The sequence below is a fragment of the Phaenicophaeus curvirostris genome, chromosome 4 (assembly GCF_032191515.1).
Source record: "Phaenicophaeus curvirostris isolate KB17595 chromosome 4, BPBGC_Pcur_1.0, whole genome shotgun sequence".
NCBI lineage: Eukaryota > Metazoa > Chordata > Aves > Cuculiformes > Cuculidae > Phaenicophaeus > Phaenicophaeus curvirostris.
The window spans coordinates 47818131-47844789 of NC_091395.1; the positions used below are offsets into that span (position 1 = coordinate 47818131).

General features: G+C 37.5%; 1 protein-coding gene across 1 annotated transcript in view; it reads left to right on the forward strand.

Moving 5' to 3' along the window:
• The first annotated feature begins 421 nt into the window (after positions 1 to 421).
• The window catches only part of SGCZ (sarcoglycan zeta), a 419779-nt gene continuing 393541 nt past the window's right edge, over positions 422 to 26659 (forward strand). Inside the window, exon 1 of the mRNA XM_069855985.1 lies at positions 422 to 439. The gene's annotated coding sequence lies outside the window, so the exon portion shown is untranslated. The remainder of the gene's footprint in view (positions 440 to 26659) is intronic.

The following is a 26659-nucleotide window of genomic DNA, read 5'->3' on the forward strand; positions in this document are numbered from 1 at the left end:
AGAAGAAGAAAAAAAAATCTCTAAACTGAGTGGAATTTTTTCTTTGCTCTTTCCTCCTTTCATTGCCAGAGGACACGAATACGCGAATCTCTTTGACCACAGAAGAATCACCTTTCCACCTGTCGCTTTAATCCTTAAGGGAGTTCTTTTTTTTAAAAAAAAAAGAAAGTGAAAAATATTTATTTATTTATCTATTTATTTATTTATTTTAACCGGTGGAGGCGTGATCGTGGAGAATGAGACTGAGGGGGGCTGCCAGGGTTTGGAGGACAAGGCTGAGTTTAGGTTGGAAACTGAGAGACTAGATTCTTCCTTCTTTTTCTTTTTTAAATTTTTTTTTTTTTTTTTTTTTTTGGCACAACTTCCCTAGTTTCTCCTCTGCTCCGCTCACTTTCGCTCTATGGACGGATCAGGAAACCTGGACGCGGAGGAGCTCAAGGTAGGCGACCCGCCGGGTGCTGTCATTGGGGTTGGGGTTGGATGCCGAGCTTCCCCTCTGCATTAGTAATAGTGATGATGATGATGGTGATGATGGTGGTGACGATGGCGGTGGGGCTCCCCGTGCGCTTTCGGCGTCGCATCAGCGCTGGGGGCAGCAATAATCTCGCCCTGGGGATAGGCGACAGCGGACCTGCGGGTTTTCCCCGAAGCAGAAGTTGCTTTCGTAGCCTTCCTCGCCCGAGCATCCTCCTCCCTTCTCCTCCTCCTCCTCCCCCACCTCCGCTCGCCCCCGGATTCCCGAGCCGAGGGAGCGGCGGCGGGTGCGGGGCAGGGGACGCCGGGTCGGGCTCCGGCTGCGGGGCCCCTCGAACAATAAAACTTTGCATGAGGACGGTGCGAGTGCGAGGATTCCCCTCCCCGCCCCGGCCCCGCTCCGTCTCTCTCCCCGCTGAAGGAGCCTGAGAGCGCTGAGCATGCTCCTTCGCGGAGATGGAGAGCCTGCCCGCACCCGCTGTTGGACTCCCCTGTCCTGAGCGACATCGGGCTAAAATAATAATAATACCAGAGGGAATTGTGTCTATCTGTGCGAGATGGAAAGGGCGGGGGAGCGGCGGCTGGAGGGGCAGGGAGGGACGCGTTCCCACGCCTCGCCGAGGTGTAGCTGCGGTGGGAGAGGAGCGGGGAGGCAGCCTTCCTCCCTCTCCGAACGCACAGCATCCTCGGGACACCCGCTCAGGTGACCGAGGAGGGCTCTCCTCTAGGGAGGTAAACGCTGATGGGCACCGAAGCGCTGCCCCGGGTGCCTTTCCGCCTCTGACGAGCCAGACCTCAAAATACTTAAGCGCGCTTGTCTGCAAGGCACAATAAATAAATGCACCCCCCCCAGCCTTGCTTGCAACTGCTATAAATCCCCAAAGGCAGCGCTGCGCGGGTATTGGACGTGTGGGAAGCGCAGGACGTGGAAGGTAATAAAACCTTGGTGCTTGAGAACCACTGGTCGTCACAGCGCTTCAAATGCTGCCACGCCGCAAATGCTGCCTGCCTGGAGCTGCGGAGCCCTCTCCCTCCTTCCCCAGCCTTTCCAAGATTTACAGGAGACAGCTGGTGTGGGAAAGATAGCAGCCGAGTCTTCCAATTAAAAGGAAGGAAAAAAAAAGTTTTATTTTAACGGATCGTTTTTAAAGGGTCTTTAAAGTAAATATGTTTGTGCTAAAAGGGGAGAGCACTTGGCAAGAAATTTCCTTAATGTTAGTGGGGCATCCAGCGCAGGGCTGGAGTGGACAAAGGGGCTTCCATCAATCTCGTAGTCGTCTGCACTGCAATTAAGGCTAATGCTGCAGCTGAGCGACCTTGAGCCAAGCAGCGTAGCTGAGAAGTGGCACCGCTCCTAAGCATCCCCACTGTCATCTCCCCTCCACGAGCACAGCTTCAAATGGAATAATTTCTGTCGATGCTGTTGGGGGTCTGGGCAGCTCGCTGGGACGAGTCGCTCCTCTATAACGCTTTTTCCTGGCGCTCCCAGGGGTCTTACTGGCGCCGGGGGGTGATTCCCACGGCCGGAGCGGCTCCGCCCCGGGCCCGGCAGGGGGCGATGCGGCCCCGGCCCTGAGCCCCGGGAGCGATTTCCCATCCCGAAGGGTCTCCCGGTGCCCGACAGAGCCACGCAAAGCAGCAGGGCACCTGGCACCAGCAGTTTCGAATTCCAGCCGCTTTCCAGCCGGCAGGAATACAAAGAGGGCAAAACTCCTTTGAGTTCCGTGCTGGTTAATGTGCTGTAATGGAGCACAATAAAAAGCAGGTACAACGCTGCTCCAAGGCATGGAAAACTGTCTTCAGTTCCCGTGCTCCTTTCCTTCTCCCCTGGGCCAACACAGTCCTTTGCCAGACTAAAGGGAAGGAGTTGAAGCGTACAGTCAGCAGGCAGCGGTAGGTTCTGAGGTGTCTCCCGCACCGCATTGCACAGAGGGCTCATATGACAAATGTCAGGTATGGTAGCAGGGTGTCATAGCAGAACTTCCATGAATTTTTGTGAACAGGCTGGATGCTGTCTTTCATGATACTGAGTTTCCTCCATCATGAGAAATGTGTGCTAGTAAGCTAGTAAGAACTTTCCTACTAACAGTACAAGTCAAATGTTCTGGCTCAAATGATAGTATGTAATAATATTGGAAGTATATACTATGCAACATATAAAGCATTTATAGGTCTCAGATCAGGCGTTAAATATAAATTTGAAATTGTGTGTTGTTTATTGCACTGATTGTAATGACTTTTGAATGATGTATACATAACGATGTATAATGACTATACATTTTGAAAGGTCATTTTGTGAAAAACTGAATAAGTATCACGTGTGAAACATCTGCTCATGAGGGTAGGTGTGCTTCCCCTTGCTAGTCCACACACGAATTCCTGATGAAACAGATCAGTACTGAAAAGAGAGACTACCCTTCCAGAGATTTTGAGCTGTTCTGATTTTCCTTTGATCTGTCTCATCTTCTGTCTCAGAAGCATACAAGAACCTTCCTCTGACTTTTTAATTCACAAGCCTGTGGGGCTTTTGTTTCAAAGAAGTAGTAAAGAAAACACAGACTAAATGATTCTGCCACAGCTGCACTGTAGTCTTTGGTTTAGTGTTGTGAAGCACTTTCTGATATCTAAAGTATACTGTCTATATCTGCATTTGAACATACATGAAACTATATGGCTGTGTGAACACAATATATTTTATTGGGCTTTGTAATTTGTATATGTGTATAAAATATGAATTAACTTTATATAAATACTTTATATTTTATGTATTCAAAACTTAGGTTGAGGTATTGGTATTTAATTGCTTGAAATTGTTTGAGTTTGGTTTGCAAAGAAGAGTGGAGAGACATTTGTGTTTGCTGGACAACTGTTGACTTCTGATGTTCATTGACAGGATAGGCCATTACAGATTTTGTCCTTCACATTTTTGCAGTCAGTTGACATACAATTCCTTTAACAGATATTGTGATCACTTCTCTTATGTTTATTTACTAACCCCAGTTTGTGTACGGTCTTACATAGTGGAAGGTAGTAATACATTCTTGAATACTTTTATGGAGGGAAGTTGATTTGTACTTGAATGTATGTTAACAGATCAGTAACATGCTGGAATGAAAAACATCCTGGTAAACATTTCTTATTACTTGAAGATACTTGTTCAGAGAGAATTTTTCATTACAATCCCAACATGTTATTTTTAACAGCATGCTTAAGTGTCTTGAAATTATCACGTATAATAGGCAAAACCCAATAAAGACTGTACGCTATTTCTGAATCATCTTGCAAATATTAGCTGAGTTTCTTTATTCAGTTCATGAGAAACTATTTATAGTCTATTTACAAGTTTACATTTTTTGATGATATAAAACTACTTAACATCCTCATGAAACTGGTCACAGAAAAGGTTTTGCGATAGTAGTCTTACAATGTGATTTATGTAATTTATGAAATATTTGATAAAGAAATTAAAACAAGGAAACCACAAGAGTTTAAGCAAGAGGTTGATTCAGTATTTTTTTGGTCTTAAGTATGTAAATCACTTCGCTATTTAAATTAAGAAGAGAACTAATACTCAGAGGATTTTTTTTTCTTTTAAAGAAGGAGGCAGAGAAACTCATGCTTGGTATGGTATGGGAAGACTTTTGATGAGTCTAGGTAGGTTGTTATATTTCTGGTTAAGTCAGTCGTTCCATAATGAAAAGTATAGTATTCTATAACACTCACCATATTCTTACAAAATTCTACTTTATTTACTTATGTCTCTGCTTGGGACATGGGCATCTTAGCATGGATGCTAAGGCATTTGTCTTTTTAATGCAAAACCTGCTTTCTCCTACCCTTCTTTACCTATATTCCACCAAGAAACGGTCATGGTTTACTAGGTCCCTATCAGCAATACTCAATAAAGACAATTAACCTTTGCATTCACAGACAGAGAATTCAGCCTTTAAACCATTCTTAATGTGAAGGTCAAGCTGAAATGGTTTTAAAGTAATATACATGCAAATTCTTTTTTTCTGTCTTCCTATTGTGGGATTTCCTCTCCATCTTCCAATATATGTAAGCACTAGACACATTCCAGGAGGCTAGCGAGAATTCTATGCGTAAGATATAGTTGTTCAGCAGACCTGGGAAAAAGGTCAAGACAATGGCAGTGCTCTCGCTATACACTTTAGAAATCATTCCTGTACTATCACTACCAAGAAACAGTCCTAACCTTTGGCCAGGCTTTTTGATATTGTACGTTACAGCTTTGCTAAGCTTAACAGTCTTTAAATGGAAAATACATCAAAATCTGAAAGCTTGGTTAAAGGGGAAAAAGTACTTTATCTTCCTGTTCTCCGTGGCTTTTAGGACAAGTACTGTGTTTTCCTCTGCCAGTGTATTCTGCACTTCAAAAAAATAGATGGAAGAGATTTGCATAAAGGTTAGCAACATATTTCTTTCTTCCTGAAATGAAAGAGGTTATTGTGTGATGCTGTCGTAAGCTGGGTTGTTTCTATGGGTCTGAATGTAAGACTTGGGAGACAATGCATAACTCATGCTAGAGCCTTCCAAAGAAAAATCAATATAATATGAAGACATATTTGGGAGCTCCAGTCATACTTTCTTAGTAGCTCCTTTAACCTTTTTGAGGCTTTGGCTTCCCAGGTTCCTGATTAAGCCATGAACATGTTTGTAAGGCATTATGGCAGAAATGTTACAGAGATTTCTCCTGTGAGATCAGTTTGCCTTGTGCTATTTTATGTAAACTCTGCAAAACCATGTCCAACATAGTTGTTTCCACGTCCTCTAAGTACCTAACATTCCAACAGACAAAGATAAGGACTCAAATATGAAAAAAAGTGCACTGAGTTATGAATAGACTCTCTTCTCACTTTGACATGGAAATTCCAGTGGCCTCTCCATAGGGAAAACACTCATTTTCTTCTCTCTTCCTTCAAAAGAAACCTAGAGAATATAGCTTAGAAATTGTGTCATTGTCTTTATTTTTAAAGACGTTTAAAGAGCTACAGAAACCTACTTAACATCTGGTTGTACTTTTGGCTGCAGCCTTATATAATGGCATTGTAAAGCCAGAATTAAGTATTTAACAGTCCAAGAACAAAAATTGACATTTATTTAATAAGCCATCAGAGCCTTTGCTAATTCCAAGATATTACATGTTAACTCTTTGTTCCACAATAAAGCCTTACTTTGTGAAGAAAAGTGTTGTGAGATTGCTATCCACCAGCAATGGTGGGCTATTTTGTTCCGTGTCACAGGAAGGAATGTCTGCTGGCCAAGCCACAGCAGAGAGAGGCGCAAAATGCGAGATTTTATTCTCAGCCAGATTATTACTGCAGCTAATCACACAAGGCCAGATTTACAGAGGTACTGAGTAAGTCAAAGCAAGCTTGTGGTGTTCAACAACCTTAATAAAACAAGTGTTTTGTCTGTGCCTCCCTTCTTACACCTCTAGATAACACATGAAGTAGGATTGTGTGATTGAAATCCTGTGTATTTGCACTGCTTGAAAAGTACTATATGATGACAGAGTATCTTTCTGCAATTTTAAATTATTAGTACTTTGTTAAATCAGCGCAGTTACAGCAGCAGAAGTACCTCAGTGATATCTCTAAAAATCAGTGCCATAAGCAGCAGAATGCCTCAGGAATAAAAATCTGGCCTTTAGCCATATTTCTGTTTTATCAGTGCTGTTCAGTTCTTCTGAGCAGCATGGCCTAGAATTTATAGGTTCTACCTTCCTGCTTCTACAACTCTTGAACAGACAGATTATGTTAGTAAATGAAGGCTGCCACTACTAAAATAATCACTTCTTTTCTAGTTTGTACAAAGGTAGTTGTGTATATTTAATGAAAACACATAAACTTTAAGCACAATTAATTTGAATTTGTGCTTTTTAAGTGCATTGTTCTTTGTATCGTGATCCTGATTAAGAAGATGTATTGTTGCAACATTATGGATTCTGCGTAGTTTTTTAGGCTTTATCACCACTATCAGGGTAGAAAGTACAGATTGTTGAACCAGATCCACACAGGTATTTTTGCTAATTTCCCTCTTCTAGATCAGTGCTGATGATACTTGTACTTCTTGGTTATGTAGGCCATCTTCCACTCAAAATTCATAAGGTATTTTGAGTTGGATTCAAGAAAGAGGAAAAACTTACTAACTTCATATCGAATACAAGCAATGCAATTGCCCTGGTTCAGTGGGCACATGGATCAACAGCTCTTTAAATCAGTACAGTTTTTAATTCAGGAAAACGTTTATGGAAAATGTATGAGGAAAATTATCTGATTGGTGTATATAGGTATTTGATGTACTGTTGTGTGTTAGGACCTGTGGCTGAGAAAAAATGCCATAAACCACTGAAAACACAGGTAGCATTCTTTCCAACTGGAATTATTCAGTAACACTAGATTATGTTATCCCCAGTTAAAGTTAGCTCACATGCACAAAGCACTCCATAAGCATCTGTGCTGCTTAACTAGTTGAAGACAAGTAAATTAACTGCTAGGGGAAGTTTTCGTGTTTGCTTAACTTAGAGTTGCATTTAGTTGTAGAGTTTCTGCACATAGAGAAGCAAAAGTGACAAAAGTTGAAAGGCAATATAAAATTTCAGGAGTTACCTATAATAAAGAATTGAGTCTCAGCATCTGGGTTTTACCTCACATCCAACAAAGTCTTATATTGGAAGGAGTTTTAAATTTGAATTCAGAAAAGTGCTTGAGGGGTTGCACAGCCTTTGTGCTGTGGGCTAGTAGGGGATCAGGGCTGGATCACCCACTCTCTGTTCTCTATCTTTCCTCACTGCAGTTGCAGCTTGTGTTTAAATGTAATTTAGCTGTAAGTGGCATTGGAAGTAGTCAAGCCATTAACAGGCTCATTATGAGAGCTCGGAGTCCTATGTTTTCCAGGAATGTTCATTATTTCATTTAGGAGCTGCTAGAAGAAAGGTGCGTACAGTGCAATAGAGGCTCAGTCCTGGAAAGCAATCCGCAAAGACCCTACTTCACCCACTAGGCACTGAGCATCTGCAGATCCCTAAGCTTTTCCTAGTAATGCTGCTTAGGCACATCATAGTAATGACTAACACATTTGCTTGCGTATTTCCCATCTGGACTGAGAGGAGTATCTTAGGATTTATCCTGCTTAGGGGCATCGACGTTCGTCTACCAGATACATCAAATTCTCCTGTGGACTGTGATCCAATAAGAATGCTCAAATAATGAATTCTTTGCAAGCATGAATTCCGCCCACTATAGTAGCCTCAATGACTTTCACTTGATAAGCGTCCAAATGGGCCAAATGAGGTAAAAATACCCTGGTCTTCTCTTTAATGGGATTTCTTGCTATTAGCTCAAGGTATATATATATTTAACCACAAAAGGTGACTGTAGCACGACTTGGAGTTCCTTTTTCTATTTTAAAGAAAGAATTGAGCCATTTTTTTTTATAATCAAGATGATTGCTTGGTCATCATAGTTCAGTAAAACATTTGAAAATGTGAATCTCAGTCCGGCAGAGAAAATCCCATCAAGGTTGTAAGGCTTCAGGTGATATGTAAAATTTCAATCAGATTTCAATCTGCATTTTCTTTTTTTTTTTTTTTCTGGGGGTGGTAATTTCTCTTGGCTGATTCAGGAGTCTCCCTGCTGAGCAGGCTGGCTGTTGTAAATCCCATTCACTGGGTTATATATGTGTGAGGAAGGAAGTTGGATGATAAGAAGACTACTTAGCCTTAAAGATAGAACTCAGTACATCATTTATTACTTTCAATAGTTTGAAAATTAGCTGTGATTAAGTACTAAAGAGAAGCTAGTCACTATAAAAATACACTATAAAAATGACACAAAATCCTAATCCTCTCTGGAGTTCAGAAGAGTTCATGGAAATAAAAGGAAAAGACAAAATTTGGGGCTAAGAGCTATCTGTGCTTTGTTTTGCTTGAGTCATGAATAACAGATGGCTAATACTCTGTAGAAGTCACTCAGCTGAGTTACTCTAGTTTGTGGGGTATCTAAGGGATCTACCCTTAGTTCTAACCTTAGACTCTTTTTGTCAGAAACCCAGTTTTCTTTGGAGGTTCAGAAAGGTACCAACATGTAGGCTTGCACATAATTATGCCTTCAGCTATAGTATCTGTTATGCAAATATTCGTAATAATTCTCTTCCCTATTATTTCCTCTAAAACAATAGGTTCCAGTCCTAACATAAGGCTGCTTAGCTGTATCAGACTTTATAGGTAGTTGCAAAAAATAGCTAGCAACAAGCTGATTTTCATTTTCACTTCCTGTAGGACTCAAGCTGACATCTACTCTATCAGGTATACTTCAGTTTAGAAATATTCTACGTGCCATTTCCCAATGACTTCTGCAGCTCAGAAGACATGAGATGAATGCAAAAGCTGTCTATCATATAGACTCATGTTCCCACTTAATATTCATGCAGGGAAAATTATTCCATTTCATCAACATTTTGTTAGATTTTCCTGAAGAAGTTGGCAAAGAATATCATTCTTCAGAGACTAACAGGGAATTAGTTCGTGCGTGCTGGTTCCCCAATACTGGCATTGACATTCTCATTTATGTAAGTAAATCTTGTTTTCAGGGGAGCGAGATGCTATTTTTAGAATTGTTCTTATACCTACCTTCATTTCTTCCCAACTCATTATGAGGTACAAGTGAGTATATGATTGGAAAATGATCTGTTTGCCCAGAAGAGACCTGTACCTAGTTAAGTTCCCTATTTGGTTCAGTATTAATTTAGATGAGGTAGGTAATATTCAATGTTCATGTAAATATGTCATCTAACCAATCTACCGAGACCACTTGTGCTATTGCTTAATAAAATTATTTGTATATGAGTAGTGTATCTGTGTCTCACGATAAAATTCCCGTCATACTGCTGACAGGCATAAAACAGAAGGCACCCTTTGCCAAGGTGCTCTCTGTCCTATTGAACTTGGACTTTCGTAAACCTTGATCAATGAGTGAGTATATCTAGTAGGCAGCAAATTGCAGCACGATGAGCAGAGCAAAGAGGGAGAGACTCGGAGAGCTGCACAGAAGCCTAGCACCTAATGTGTCAAGAATTATATATTCTATTGAGTAAAAATCATTTCAGTTCTGGGCTTATGCTGCTGCATCAGACTACAATGCTATTATTTTGTAATAGACACACAGAGCTTGTCAAAGCAGTTTTAGAATATCCAGGTGGAATGCAAATATTTCAAGCTGAAAGGGAAGGCTAAGCAGTGCAATTAGAAATGACTGCGCAGTGATCATGTGCTAAGCTAGTGGCAAACTGAATCAAAATGTCTGTATGGATGTCTCATTGAGATATCCTAATTATTCACAGATTTACTGCTATGTTTTGTAATTTTTAAAAAATAAGGTAACCAATTGTTTTGTGCTAATATTACCATTCAGTAAACAATGTGTGTGTGGGATGTGCAACATTTATGTGTCTGTGAAAAAAGAAATTGATTGTTCTCTATGTGTTAGAACACTGAAATTACTACTCAGAAAATCTGTAGCAACACACGTGTGTGGACGTTGGCTTTAGCATAGGAGGTAATAGAAGGATAAAATTCTGAGAACCTGGTTTAAATAAGGAGGTCTAATATTGCCTGATTTTTTCTTTTTTCCTCTGATCTTGTAAACTAAAAAACCCTACCACCTGTGACATTTTCGTTATGAAAATAATATTATTTATGTGAGAACGTTAAATACCTATTTGCACTTCAGATAAAATCCCAGTTTCTATTACTTTGCAATTATTTGGTGTACACTCGTATGTGTTTTTGCCCCAAGAACACAGAAAGAATTGTTCTTTGCAAAAGAATTTATCTGAAACAAATTTAAATGTAAGCTTGATGCACAAAACACGAAAAATGAAAGCAGATTTAAGCTTTTAAAATAATCAATTCTATTCTGCACATAGCAATTACTTCTGCTCTCGGCAGAAGTACAGTTTACTGCTGTTGGAAACTTGTAAAAAGTCAAATGCTTTGTCAATTGAGAGTAAACAAGACCATATCTTTAAAGAATCAAGAATCTTCTTATTTTAGTATTGAAAGGGTTTGTGTCCTAGGCACTTGCTCAGAAGTAATTACAAAAATAGGATTTGAACAAAGAGAAGGAAATGCTATATTCCTCTTGTGGCAAAAAATCCTGCTACTTGACTTTCTGAACTGGAGCCTTCAGCCAGAATGCACGCTATTTGGCCGATCATCTCATAGTAAGCTAGACACACCAATCTTAAAGCTCAATTGGGATTAATATGGATGTCTTTGTGATTGTTATTACATTTCAATAAAATTTATTTTATAGTGGCACAAATCATATTGCAATTAAGCCTAATGACAGGCACAATCCCTGTTTTTTTAATAAATAAATAACTTCTGTGAACCTTTCAGTGGAAGAGGAGACAGGAAGAGGAAGAATTACCTAACCAATTTATTCTATATTAATCTAGAGCTAATTAAAATAATTTCCCCCCTCCACCCCCCCGAAAAAATATACTTTTTAAAAAACATGGATTTTAAAAGAGAGGCAAAATTGTAGCATATCCCTCATATACAGTCTGTATCAGGATCAGTTTGATAGGTAGTTTGGTTTTATCGGTACCTCCTTCTGAAGAAAACAGAGGAAAACCCCCAAAGCTATACATTTTCACAGGCCAGGACTGAGAATCAGATGGCGGCGCTGTTTACCAGCATGTTTCAGGTGCTACTAACAGAATTTCAATACCAAAGGTTAATAACATCGTCATCAGTAGTTCTTGAAAGAGACTTGACTGCCTAAAGGCAACTTAATTTTAAACACTGAGAAGTCAATTAGTAGACACCTAAAAATATGCTTTGAGGATGTGGTTTGCATACATTACAGCTTTGTTTTTATTTTCTAACCTATGAGATCTTTAATTCTTTTGTTCACATATTCAAGAAAACGTGTATTTCTTTGTAAGGTATGGATAGGTCTGCTTGCTGGTCACTGTGTAGAGGGAGTTGCTAGTGGAAGGACAGTGAGCAGGGAAATAGCCTCCCATTCAAAATTCTGTGCTTCCTGTGCTGGTGTTAAAACATCTCTCTCGCCAAGCTATTTGTCTAGTGATAAGGGGATGTTGATGAGTTGAAAATGTAAATGTCATCTCAGCCAATGTACATTGACTACAGCCTCAGAGGTTAGAAAGTGGGCCCATTTCCCCACTTTTACATTCTGCATTATCAGAGCTGATAGCCTGTAACATTTGACGTGTCTAAGGGCACAGCAGAAAGCAAAATACAGCTGTGTCAGCTAAAGTCAGCTATGTCACTTTCTGACCAAGTGCCAACCATTTGAGTAAGGCTATGAAGGGACAAATCTATGGTACATAACTTTTCTTTTTTAAAATGAAAATGTCTGTTTTGAGCCCTAAGTGTATTCTTATTTGTGTTTCATGGAACCCAGTATTAATGATGAAGAAAGGAACCTGCTTTGACTTACCACTCTTTGTTGCACTTTTTGCCTTGAATATGCTATGGTGAGATTTATTATGTGAGTAAATAGGCTAGTAGAGCAAGTATTTCTGTCCACAGTCATAGGGTAGATTAAGAAAAGTATTATTTCCTAGACATCTGCTTTGACTATCACCCTCAGAAAGAAAATAACTCTGGAGCTTTTAAGTCATGTGGAAGAATAAGATCTAGGGAAGATAATATTGTTACCCATTGACTTCTGAAAAGCAGCACAGCAAACCTGATTTCAGGTGTGATTTAGAACACAATGAATGCAGGAAAGTTTTATCAAGGGCATTGTTTTTGAAATTTTTCTGAACAGTCATGTTGGAAGGCTATCACTAACCAGGACCAGTAATTAGTACTGCAGCAAAATATCAGTGAAGAAAAAGTTGGTGGCAAAATACCATATCCACAAGGTATGAGTTCTGGGGCTCCCTCCAGTTCTTATGTCTGTGGGGTGTCAGGTGGCCTGCCTGTTCCTCTCCCTGCAGAATCACTATGGGAGAAGCAGACCCATCTGAAGTGATCATCCTGTGGGTCATGCCTCTGTTGTGAATAAGGCAATGCGATGGTAAATGGTGAATGGTAAAGGCATGTGCCTTAGTGGCCACCTTGCCTGTTTTCTGCGCAATCCCTCCACCGCTGTGGGTGCTTTGGTGTAGAAATAGACATTGAAGCTAATACATTGCGTCACATTTTTAGGAAATTTAAAATTTCCTTCTGGGAAAGACTTGTCTCCTGTCTTCCCTAAAAAAGGCAAGAACTGCGTGAAACATCTGTTTTATCTGCAGAATTAGAAGGGAAGATCATGTGCTGTTCTATCAACACATAAACATATATATATGTATATATATGGATAAAGAGAACTGAGCATAATAAGAATAATGGATATTTGATTCTATTTATATTTTATTTTCCATTGTCTTTTTACCTAACCTTTTCTGAGTTAGCTTTGTGGTCTTTAAATAATTTTCTGAAAAATATCTCTAGAAAAATATTTTGCTGGCTAGTTTGCTGGTATCATGTATTACATTAGTTGAACCAAAGCCATCTTTCGCTTTGAATTTTCATCTCCTCTGCGTACAACTCCTCAACCCTTTCCAAAGTAGTATATCTATTAAGAATTGAATATATTTACACGTAGATCTATATGAGTATACAGCTTTTATAGGCCTCTATAATTTTTTTCTTATTTTAATTTTTAAACCTTTTTGACAACAGGGCTTTAGAAAGTATGTTACTGTAGAATTAGTCCCTGTTGGTTTGCATCTGATTTTGTAAGCACTCATCAGAACAATCTCATTAATTTCAGTAAAGTGGGGAAAATGTTGAGATTTTTAGATTAAGATTCATTTTTAAGACTTGAAAACATGAGCCGTGTATAACAAAAGAAATATTCACAGAAGCAGATAGGAAAAATTTTCCTATGTCATGACTGGTGAGAAAGGTACCAGATTTGTGCTCACTGACCTTGTTGCTGTCTAGTGGCTTTCTTTACTGCACAGCCTCATTAATGGCAGCAGAAGTTCTATCAAGATACAGAGGCAAGGCAGTGTGTGGGTCTAATTACTGCAGCAGTGTGTTTGTGTGATAATGGGCATTTTGTAGCTGGGAGCATAACAACAAAGACAATAGGTGTCAAAATTTGAAAGTCTTGACAATAACAGGCAAGGACACCTTAGGTTTTAGTAAATGCCATAGCAATTAAACAGAGTGGGAAACTTTTGATTGAATCTTTCCATGGCCAGTGTTTTTCTGAAGAGACAGAAAGCTTGGTTTTGCACACGCCTCCTGTTCGGCAGCAGTGCCAGGGACAGACCAACTCACTCTCCATGGAAAGTGTCTCCATGGAGGGCAGCTTTGGCTCAGCCACAGCAATCCCCCTTGGCAGTGCAACTCCCATATCTCTTTGTCTGGTTTTGACTGAGAGACCTATCTCGTCTATGTTCTATAAGCAGCTCTGCTGATAACAGTGAGGTCTCAGGCCTTATTATTTCCCCTTTATAATGTATGTAAAGGAAGGCAGTCCCTGTTGTTACCTTCCTCTGTCTCAGGTGCCTTGAAGTGTTTTTCCTTTCTGCTTAGAGGTGGCTGAGTCTTCTTTAACAAGGTGATGGAGCATTGACGTATATGGAGGACATATTCTCCCTTGCTGTTAGCTTCAGCTCGAAAGATTAAGCTTCAGCTCAAAAGATTAAGCTTCAGCTTAGCTTCAACTCAAAAAATCAAACACAAGCACATATTTTACAGCTCATCAGTACTTACAGTGGATGGAAGAAAATGTAGGCTAGTCATAAAAATAAGGGGCAGTGTTTATTTTTTTTGCAGCCACGTAATCAAAAATACACTTCCTGTCTTTGCACTGAGTCACTTGCAGTCTGTAATAAACTGAACAGAGATTTTATGTCTCCTTTTTCCCTGATTTTCCAGCAAGGAGAACAAGTGCTCTGCTTCAGCAAGTGAATCCACCCCTGCTTGTGTTACATATACAGGCTGTGTATGTGAGAATTATACCAACAATTATTGTTTAGGAGTGCTCTGCATGCAGATGCCACACAGAACATTGAAAATGTATCACATAGTTATGGGAAACACAATAGGAATCTTTCTGTGAGTGAAATAATTGTATTTTAGCCAGATTGGAACTAAACAATCTAGCCAGCTCTATGTCTTTATTCGTATGTAAAAAGATCATTTATGCATTGTAACGCACCCTTGTCCAAATAATTGTGCTGGAATATTGTATAAAAGTTTTTGAACAGCTCTGTAATAGCCATACTGTTGGGTAACAGCAGCATTATTAGTAGCCTGCATAAGTATTTCTAACCATGTTGAAATTCATCTTTTATTCCGTTGTAATTTATCACACAGTTTTCTCCTTCTATATATGTCAAGAGAAATTAATTGTACTTGAAATGTTTCCCAGCCAAATCAGCTCCACACATAACTTAGATGATCCTGTGTTGGGTCAAAATGACACCACGTGCTGTTCCAAGGCTCACATCAGCATAAGGGTGCAGGAAGACAGGAGGTGGTTCAGAGGAGAACCACTACATGGGGAAGGTTGCTGTTCAAGGTCTGTTTTTCTGGTGAGGTGTGGTGCTGGGTAAGGCAACCAGAGGCAGCTCTCAAAGGTCTCTACTGTGTCCGTGTGAAATATTTTTTGAGGTCCTTTAGCAAAGGTTCTCAAAACCTTTAAGCATCAAAATCCTCTTATGAACAATAACTGAATAAAAGAAAGGATGTATATAATCACTGTCCCTTCTTGAGGAATGCAAATTGAAGAAAATATCCTGAAGTACTTGCCCTGTCTTTATATGGTATCCACAAGCATCCACCTCTGATGACCCGTTATTTGTCTGATTTGCTGTGGCTGTTTTTGTTGTCCTGAATACCTGAACAACATTGCTTCTAACACTTGCAATAGCTCAAGTGCCTTGAAACAGGAGCCTCTTGGAAAACACCCTTAATGAAAGTTTGAAGGAGCTTGGCCTGGTTAATTTAACAAACAAACAAAAGAATTAAGACTTGACTTGGTAGAATGCAGAGTGACTTTGGCATATTGAAGGACTTCAGTGTAGTGGAGAAGGGCATAATAATGTGTGCTTAGAGCACGAACATACACATATCCCTGTCAGGCACCCACATTTGTAAAAGGGAGCACGATTAGCTGTTGGAGCAAAGTTACAAGGAAGGAGATGAATTGTCAGTCCCTTGATGTTTACAGCTTGAGACTAAATGCCTTTCAAGACCATATGCCTAAGGCAGTCATAAATTATGCTTTAGTCTAATTTGTTACCAGTTTAATATGAGTAAATAAGGTAAGTGGGTGAAATAAACCTGTGACACTGAGAATAATCCAATTGTTTCTTAAGACATTAAATATCTGGAAAAATGGATTGATCCCGAAGTCTCTGAGAGAAACACGAACAAAATTAAGCAATGTTTGCAAGTGCCATAAGCTCATCTCCAATTGGGCTGCAGATTCTTTTCAGTAGATATGTGCAGAGTAATTAATTTTCTCACTTTTTATTTTGGCCAAGGTTTTGTGGAAAAGATATGTTACATTTCTGAAAGCAGTAGCTGTTCCCATATCAGCTAAATGTATGTGCTATAGCAGCCTTCACAGCTGCATGTGAATAGTATACAAATGGCAACCATGGCTTAAATTTGATTGCATCTGTTGTGAAGCCCAACTTCTTGCTGACTTTTTCAGAAGAAGTCAGTTGCACAAAGATTTAAAAACCAGATTCTTAGGACATTCCTTTGTCAAAAAGACACAGACATTTTTTTTTTGAAAATCACCCCTCCCCTCCATCCTTCTAGAATCGAACAGAAAGTATTTTGAAATGATAATAGCATTCTAGGCAAAGATCCAATTTTCTGCCTGCAAATATAATGTAGGAGTTGTAATATATTCTCTAATTAAAAATATCATGCACAGTAGTGATTTTATTATCCATTTATTATCTGGACCATTGAACTAATACGAAGGAAAGAAGCATTCTCCAGGATCACAAGTGAAGAGATTTGCTTTTTATTTTTGCAAACAAATATTTTGCTTTCCAGTAAATGGGACAATATTTTTTCTTGTTTGAAAACTAAGGACTTATTATACTTTTGTATACAATAACTGTTAGACTTTAACTAAATTCAAGTTATATTTTTTGTGTGAAGAAACATACAGGATTACTTTCGTGACTTTTTTTTTTGTATATGGGTAATGCTTCATAAAGGTAAATAAATAGTAGATTAAGAATCACAATAAATCAAATATAACATTATTTTTAACTTTAGGGGTAAAGCTCATTTTCAATAATTTGAAAGAAATCAGAGTGCATAGAACTTAATAATAAGAAGTGGTTGCTCTATAGTTATTTTCTGTTGCACCAAGCCTAGAAATATATATTTTTGGTTCATGTCTATTGCAAGTTTTTGTCCATGTCAATGATGAGTGGAGTCAAGCTGTTACAGATTCAGGCTGCAGAGGTCTGTCTACAAAGCTCAGACTGTAGCAGTAGACCCAGACGGGTTCTGCAGGTCACCAGTTCAGTCCCTGTGGATAGCCCAAGGGCATAAATTAACACATTCTTCTAGATGTCAGAATATACTGATGAATACTGTGTAATATAGAATATATAGTATATAGAACTGTTTACTTTCCAAAAATGTGTCTGCTTTTTCAATTGTATTAGGTGGTTTAATAGAAGACGTTGAGTTGTTCTTCCCTTAAATGTCTGTGCCTATAAATGCTACTGCTTTTGCTCTTTTGAACATTCAGATGCTAAATCATGAAGTACAAGGATTTATTTCTTTTAAATTTTATTAGACCTGCTTGCATTTTCCAGGAAAAAAAAGGCATTTATCTAGATAATGTTTTTTTGAATTTTCATGACTTTTTTGATATACATGTTTTAGCTAAATCTTTTCTATCACTGCTCTCCAAAGCCCTAAAATAAAGAACTTAGAAATTTCTTTATGGATTACAAACATATAGTCCATTTTCCGTTTCTGAGTAAATTGGTACAGGGTGAAAAAACCAGAGATTCGGGAAAAATCATTTGGAAAACTAAAGTCTGAACCCTAGAATTAAGAACTACTGCAGTGGCACCTGAGTGGTCACCTTTCCTATTTAGATTACCATATCCTGCAGTTTCTTATGCCATAATTAAAATTAAACATCAAGTATGTGTATGTTCTCATAGCTCTTTCTTTTAGAAAATAGCCTGATTTGTATCGTAAAATATTCTGCTCAGTTCATTTTATTTTATGCTTTGATTGTGCCATGAGTGATGTTTCATATAGTATGCTACTTCTGCACTACCCTATAAAGGCAAAAATCATTATTTTTATAATATAACTGAATTTCTAATTATGTTTATGCAACTGAGTTCTAATTTTGATTCTGTCTAGCTTCAACCAATGCAAGTCCAAACTAATTCTTCAAGAGTAATTGTTTGACTCATGGCAAGGGATTGTATTCAACAAATGCAGCATAAAATGGAAGGATTAGGTAGAAAAAGCTCAAAGGTAAACTCAGCATTCCACTCTGCTGAGAAAACTTGCTTATTTGTCTTAAAATTGTGAGCTGTTACGCTTCAATAATTCTCTTTTACACCACAGAATATATCTGGAGTATTACACAGCATTTCTAAATTTTCTATGGTACACAACACAGAAATTATATTGTCCGTTTATTTGCTGAGTGCTGTTTCACAAAGAAGTAATAAGATAAAGAGAGAAGATAGCCTGAAGCCCAGGATATGGTTATGGACTATGAGCACTTTGGTTTTAATCCGCATGAGTTTACTAATTTGCATATTAATTGCTATTCATATATCATCACTTTGTCATTAAGAATCCAGTTACTGCATTCAAGCACAATATTAGGAAGACTATCTCACCATATTATCTTTTGGCACAGGTTGTTTTTCCTTTCTATAAAGAAGTAAGCTTATGCAACACCAGAATGGAAGTGCCAGTTCTAAAAGGTTATACATATACATGCATAGCAAAACTTTTTATAGTTCTGTACCTATCTATTAAATCCATTACTAAATATAGCTTTACCTTCAGAGAAAACCAGATTAAACTATTCTGTGTTGTTCACTAGGTCATGAGCAGCAATATTTTCCTTCATGCTAAAGTAGTTTAATCCCTTAATCCTTATGCAAAATATTTATATTAGACAATTAATACAAGGCTATGTTGTGCTCTTGTTCTCTTCTCTTTCAGTACACCTGATTTATTATTCAATAAATTGTCCTTCATATTTTTTCTTTGTGCACTGTAGCTGTGCTGCTTAAAAATCCAGATGTATGTTCTAAATGGTATTAGGGAAAAAACCAAGTTTTCTTCTGGCTGGAAATATTAAACAAATGTTTATTATATTCAAATCTTAAATTTCTATCTATTTTGGAGTTTTCTAATGGAACAGCTACGTTTCATGGGTTCAAGGTTTAATGCTGCTCATTACACTAGCAGCCAAAATATGTTAATTGTAACTGTAACTGCATTAAGCCCCCCAAAATGCAGAATGTGTTGGAAAAGTGGTGAAGTGAAAAATTACTGCATGATACTTATTAAACCAAATGAAGCCAGGGATAATCATCTCAGAATGGTGTAAGATGATGTCTTCTTTTATATAAAGTGAAAACAGATTGGGGGGCATATCTGCAAGCATTTTGGAGGAGAGTTTTCAGATCTAAAACAATCTTGTTAATTGGTGATTTGGTCTGAAAAGCAGGATGCAGTTCAAGCAGGACAAATGCAAATTACTGCACTTCAGTAAGAATAATCAGCTCAGCAATGAAAGATAGAAACTGGCTAGCTAGGCAAAAGCTGAAGAAAAAAAATTGGGATTTTTTTTGGAGGAAACACCAGTTGCCAAATTCATATTATAGTGAAGGGGGGAGTGAGGGGGAAAAACTCAAAAAGAAAAAAATCCGAACATCTGGTATCCTGGTTTGAGTTATTGGATTTCAAATGGAATACTGACCAGCTAAAGAGTCTGTAGAGAAAAGCATGGAGAGTGATCAGAGATCTAGAAAACATGACCTGAGGAGGAAAGAAATAATCTGTTTCCTTCATCCAATTACAAGAAGTAATGAGATAATGTTGCAAGGAGGGATTTGTAGGCATTAGGAAGTATTTCATTGACTAAGAGGTGGGATGGACTGAACAGAGCTGTTGTGGAGTAGTCATCACTGGAGTTTGTTGTGAATAGATTACACAATGGCCTGTAAGGATGATTTTGGTGCAGTTATACTGACTGAAGAGGAAGAAATATGAGTTACTTACAATTCTATTTTATATTTTTAGTATATATGGGTATGTGAGCATGAGATGGCATGAAAGAAAGAGAATAAGTTTTAAAAGAAGCAAACAAAACCTACTAGTTCAAAATACTTACATGCTTTTTGTGATAAGTGTTTTTATTTTTTTTAAATTATGGTCCTCCTTGAATAACTTCTCTTCAACTTTCTTACTATGTAATTCAGCTTCTGCTTTGCCAGTTAAAGTGACATCAAGTGCCACCACAGATTTTTCATACATAGCCCCTTGCTGCATCATGGGAACTGCCTGGAAAGATCTATGGTGGCATTACCTTATCTTTCCCTGTATTTCTTCTTAAAACTTACCATGGTTCCGAGGCTTATCCAGTCTTTATGAAGTTACACCCTTGGAATATTGTAAAAAAACCTGTTATTTTGTGTTTTCCAGGAGAAGGAAAAAAAAAAGATGAGTACAAATTGAAACTCTAAACATAGGAAAACCTTTCTAATCTTACACTTTCCTTCAGACTGGATTACTTCAACATTTTGTTCTTCCTTGAATAGGTTTTCAATCTTCTCTGATTTTTTGCCACGTTAGAAGAAAATCTATTTCTTTGGCAAGGTTACTCCGGGAAATTATGTTTTCATACACTCTACTGCCGTGTACTCAAATGGTGGTTAGATTTAAAATTGCCAATAATTTACAATGGTGAAAATTCTACAGAAATTATGCAAATGAAAGCAATTTACATCTTCAACATCTTAGATCCAGTACTAATGTCTAGAACAACCTTCCCATATTCTTTATTTTACCTTGTTCTCCCATGATCACTGTATATCTTCTACTCTTACGCTATACCCCTATATCTCTGGAAACAGAATTGCAGCCCAGTACTATATCAGCCATGCACCACACAGCGACCTCACATTCTCCCCGTTTTCTAAATCTTCTCTGTCCCTGTGTGCTCAGGCAGGAGAGAAGGCCCTAGAACTAAGTGATTGTAACTGGCTGCCACGCATGTTAGCATCTCCCATGATTGCTTCACATATTTTGTCCCAGGTATGACTTCTTCCACACCGCTGTGATAAATTCCAAGGCAGAGAAAATACATTTGCTCATGAAGCCTATATAAAGAACATGAATTTTGGAAGTACGTTTCAGAAAAAGAAAAGAGGAGAGTAGAGAAAAAATGGATATCACAATTTGCTGATGCAGTGTAGGACTTCTGTGTTATATAACACTCTCTTGCTGTCTTTAGCAGTAAGCTAAATGTGTTTTCCTTCCTGAGGTAGTGGGAGTATGGTATCAAGGAAAGAAAGGGGGAGGAACGTTTTATAAGATAGTTCCTCTTTTAAGGAAGTCATGAATTAAAACACTTCACAAAACTGAATTTCTCATTCATGGCCTCTGTTCCCCACAGATGGATGAAAAGTGGATAATTATAAGTGAGGAAGTCAGAAGACCTGGTGCTGTAAGTACCATTGCTGTGAGTCATAAGCCTGGAGAAAATATCTTTATAGCAGCTTGGTGTATCTTACTCTGTCCATGAGATCATTCATTCTGCAGCAGTAATCAGCAGCACATTGGGTCAGTTTTGTTCTGTATATTCTTCCCTACTACAGAAAAAGGTTATGAAAGATACCTTTGTTGATACCTTTTAGAGATACCATTAAGATATTTTTGTTTGACTTTGGAGACTGCTTTAAACTGATGGTAACTATTAAATCTCCTTTTCAGACATACATAAATTGTTAGAAGTTGGAGAATGTTGCTGATAAAACATCAAGCTTGACTTACCAGGATTTTCTGTCTTCAGAGGGGAGCTGATCAGCAGGCCCATTGTCACAACCAATCTGCCCCCTTTGGCTACTTAAGTGTAATTTGAGAGGTGGTTGAAAATTTGGTCATCTGCTAGAAACTAATTATTTTATTTTTTTTATTATTATTTTTTGGAACAGACTAGGATATTTCTTTCCACAGTTACAGATATTAAACTAGACTTTTGTGATATATGCCCAAGTTCAAAAAATACCCAGTTCCTTGCCCATGAGAAATACTTTTCTCCTCTACTGGAGAAGGACTGAACATTCTTCAGTTTTTTATCTCTATAGATGCTTTTGGCTGTCAGCTTATCTGACTCAAAAGTACCACCCTGATTTCTGGCTCCAAAGTCATGATTTTTTTGAGTTAGCCAGAGCTATCAGTAATGAGTCTGTAGTACTAATCAACAGAACTACTCACTTCAATAGAGAGTAAGATCTTTTCTTTCACCCTGTTCAGTCTTTGGGGTTTAGCTGTAGATTAGAAAATAAAAAAAAATCCAATATATAATTTTGGCACAATTTTTATTGAAACCATTTGCAAATCAGAGTGTTTGATAACCTTGCTCTTTCAAGCAAGATTCTGGTATAAAATTAAATGTAGCAAAGCAAACTCCAGCATGCTAAGGTGCAGTGCATTCTTCCACTGAAGATTTTTAAGCCTAACTGTAATTCCCCACATGCTGCACACACATTTTTCTTTATGTCCTTATGTCAAAGTTTTTTAAATTGTTCTTAGAGTTTACAATATTTTTGTATTTATTCTTGATTGTTTTCATGTAATTTGTTAACACTAGACAAATGAAATGACAAAGATTATTTCACCTTGTTTCTCTAGCTGTTTTCTGTTTTGTGTGGTTGGCCCATTTTTAGACTCTGGGCAGGTCACTGAGAAAGGCAGCTCAAAAGAGCCACAGTTTTGTGGTTTTCTTTCTCTGAATAAGAATATATGTATTTTTCTGCTAAGGCAGATCTTGACTGACATTCAGTGTTGGTTTATTGGTGTATTAGAAGCTTCACATGACCAGGCAACTGTAGAGCAGGCACACTTGAGCAAGACTGAATAGTTTGACTTTTGTGTCAAACAGTTCGTTGACTGCATAGCTTAAGAATTGGAATTGGAATGTATGTCCGAATAACCACAGAGTCAAAACTTAAAAGTGAAAAATTCACAGTTATTAGGGTAAATGTGAAAAGACAGCAAATTATGGAATTAAAATAACTTTCAGAGTTAAAATAATTTCTAAACATTATGCTAAATATGACAGTTGAATAAATTTCTTTTGCCTAATTTAGAAATTACAGATTTTGGCTTTTGTTTAGTGGTGCAGTCAAATATTAATTCACCTAATGGATAATTTATGGGAAAACCAAGGAAGAAAATAAATAAATTGAAACAGATTGGAATATATACATAACATTTCTTGTGGAAAAATGAAAAAGGCTGCTTTTCCACTGTTGGTGATAGAATAAGATTATTTTATCCAGGAAGACAAATTTAGTCAATGAGACTCAAAAATTAGCAAAGAAAAAAAATAATTTTGCAATAAATAAAATGATTCAACAACTTGCTCTACTTTAGTTTCATCAATGATAAAAAAAAAATTATGAAGCTACAGAGCAGCATGAATTCCTTAGTATCCATCTTTCTGTGCTTAGCATACAGTAAATGATCAGTTAATAAAGAATTTTCTACTCTTCTGCTCTTTAAACAAGATGCTTTTGGTTCATCAGCTGATTTTAAGCCTGTAAGTGGACTTGCCAAATTACTAGAAACCTTTGACTTAGAATACTTGCATGCATTACATTACTTGGATTTGGCAATTATTATTCCAATTATTATTCTTGTTACAGTTTTCAGTGTAGAATATAATCTGTTAATGTTGTTTGTCTAATGTTACCGAAAGCCTGACTGTATTTTTTTTCCATTTTTTCAGTCACTGGTGAGACATTTCATTATAGTGTCTCTTGTTAGATTCAGAACAGAAAATAACTGACATTAAACTTGTGACTTCTCTTTTTGAAAGTAAATGAGTGAAAAAGTACTCAAAAATCTTGTTGGATGCTCCCTTAGAGCTTAAATGTCTAAGACTGCAATATTCCAAATCCTAAGGAGCTCAGAACTTCAGGCTTTAACTTGTTCTCAGTGAACTTCTTTCTATGGATATACTGCTGACAAATTGGTTGACTCCTTTGAACTATGGCATGTCTAGTGAAGCATAGGTAAGTTTGCATTTTATCAAGGTACTCCTTCTTCTGTCACAGGGAGGAGAACATGGTGTTCCTCCTCCCTGTCCTTTCTGTAGCAGATGACCATTCATTTCATATAATCAGTTCTTACAGTTTTATCTGTGAGAAAATCAGCAGGAACTGTGATCAGAAGTTTGCATAAAATTGTGTCTTTTCAGATTAAAAGGAGCTCTTCAAAAGGCGTCAGAAAAACTTACAAATGTACTTGCTAATTGGTTGTGGTAGAAATGTGTGCCTAATTTCTAATTTTAATACGTGTCATCTTAGCTTCTAATCTTTGCGTTTTGTTTCATTTTCTCAGGTAGATTAAACAGCTCTTTACTACCTAGTTTTTTCCCTCTGTGGAGATACTTTTATGGAGTAATCAAGTTCTTCATTCTTTTTGTTAAAGTAAAACAGCTTGAGCTCTTAGAATCCTTGATTGTAAAACAGGTTCTTAGGCATTCAAATTTTATTTGTGGCTTGCTTTCAACATAGTTCACAATCCTTCAACATCTGTTTTGAGAATGGAGCACCAGAACTATTGATATCTTTCCTAGAAAAGTTAGATATATTGCAGGGTCTACCCCAGAGTATATATTAATATGAAAACATGTGAAAATGAAGTTTGCTTTTGTGTGTATGAGGTTATATTAGTTCTTTTCATGATGGCATTTTGTGGATGACTTAGGTTCCTGAACATCTTTTCATTGTTGGACAATGCTTTCCAGAGCACTAGTCCATTCTTTCCTCTATTTAGTCTGTATTTAATTTGTATCCTTTGTTTCTTGGCATGTATGGGAATTCTGTATTATTTAATTTCACACAGTCCATAGAGGCTCTGTCTCTCGTAGCATCCAGGATCACAGCTCCTGAGGTGACATACCACATCTGCCTGGTACAGTGTGCATCACTTCCCATGTGAGCTGTTAATTTCCTTGGTCATGCAGATATAGCATCTTCTAGTGTGATAACAAGTCTTGGCAACAAGGAAGATGGAAAGAAATAATGACTTCTCAATACTTAATAGAAACCTATATTTTTTTCCAGTTTATATTTCCACAGTGAGCTTCTTAATACATAATTTGAGAAAACTATCTCTTTGTGGATTGATATTCAGTTATACCCAGTGGCAGGTACTACAAAAGATATTAGAGAATCCAAACTCATATGAGTGCTTCAATAAAATGACAAAAGTGTGATTCTCAGCAGTAAGAAAATTAGAATGCTGCTATCCTAGAATCTGTCCCTCAGCAAAATATTACACGAAAGCACATGAACACACTGAGTAAATACGTGTTTCAACTACTCCATGATGCGTATCATCAATCTAATATTTAAAGTCACTCTGTATTTTTCAGAGTAGTTCTAAAATGATGAATAAATTGTGAAAATTGTCTCTGCAGATAATGTATTCAAATTGTGATTGTAAATCCTTGAACTGTAACACCACATTTATCATCTATCTTGTCGCATTTACTGTTACATTTTCAACTTGGATGTGATTGTATGTAGGTTCTAGCTAAGGAGAGCTTTTGGGTTCATGAAGTGAAAATGTAGCTACTGAAGTACTGTATAATTTTAAAGTTAAAATGTTGAGGGTTCTTTGTTTTCTAGCTTTGTGCGGATTTCAGCAATTATATGACATATCTCATAATAGCATTTAATAACTGTACAGTATGCTCCCTGCAGTACTTTGTAGCTCTTTATGAGCCAAGAAAATATTCAAGGCATTTACTAAGTGAATCTTTTCTAGTTGAACACCATTGCTGTAGAGCTAACATATTAAAACACATTAAACACATTGAAATTAATGGGGTACTGTCTTTTCATGGCTACTGAGTACTGAAGTAAACTTTTTTTTGGGCAGATATAGAGGCAGATTTACAGAAACTATGAAAGGATTCAGTACCAGACTGATAGCCACAGGCAAAATTCCTGTAGTTTTTACCAGTCTTAGCACTATCAGCACTATCAGAAGGACCCTATGTTCCTGCTAGTTTGCTTTCAATATCACAGTCTGCCTCCTGATTTTTAGCATAAAACACAAAAACAGATTTCATCCAAAGAAACTGCTCTAAATTTGTCAGTAAAATACAGGAACTATAGAACATGATGCATACACCTAATATCTGTGCAGCTAATTATCTGTGTCTGAGCCGTAAACAGTGTTTCCATTCTTTCCTAAAGCATGCTAAAAAAAATAAGTATACAAACTTTGTATTGAAATTTTGGTAGAAATGGAACACTTCTAAAAGGTCCTCAAAAGGAAAACAATGTTTTCCTTGTGGTTTTTTTGTTCGTGTTAGTTACTGTGCTGTGGTATCTTTTTGCACTGTATTACTACAGTAGTTGAAACACAGTAGGCGGTATTCTTGAGTCAGTATAAGGGCAATTTAAGCATGGTTTCCTGTAAAGTGCCTGCACAGTATTTTTATAATTTGCCTATATACCTTTGACATCATGTGCAAACAACTTAGTGAGTAGTGCAGTGTCCATCTGATTTAAACATTAACTAATTTAATGATTTTGCCTGTTTCAGCTTTCATAGGCCTAATTATGGGCATTACACATAGTTGCGTCTTTCATCCTAATTATATGCTGGCTCAATGATTTCTTATGACTTAACTACTAATTGCAAACCAGTGGCATAGGACTGTACGAAAATTCTGTGTTCATTAAAGCAAGTATTCTCAAATGGCCTCTGTTTTTCATTTTTCATTTTAAAATTTAGAAATGCTAGAATCAAATAGTACAATACCCATTTTTTCTTGTATCTCATGCTATATGAACTGTATTTAAATAAAAACAAAGATGTTAAAGAACATTTTCTGTAGTGTGGTATACTGGTGTG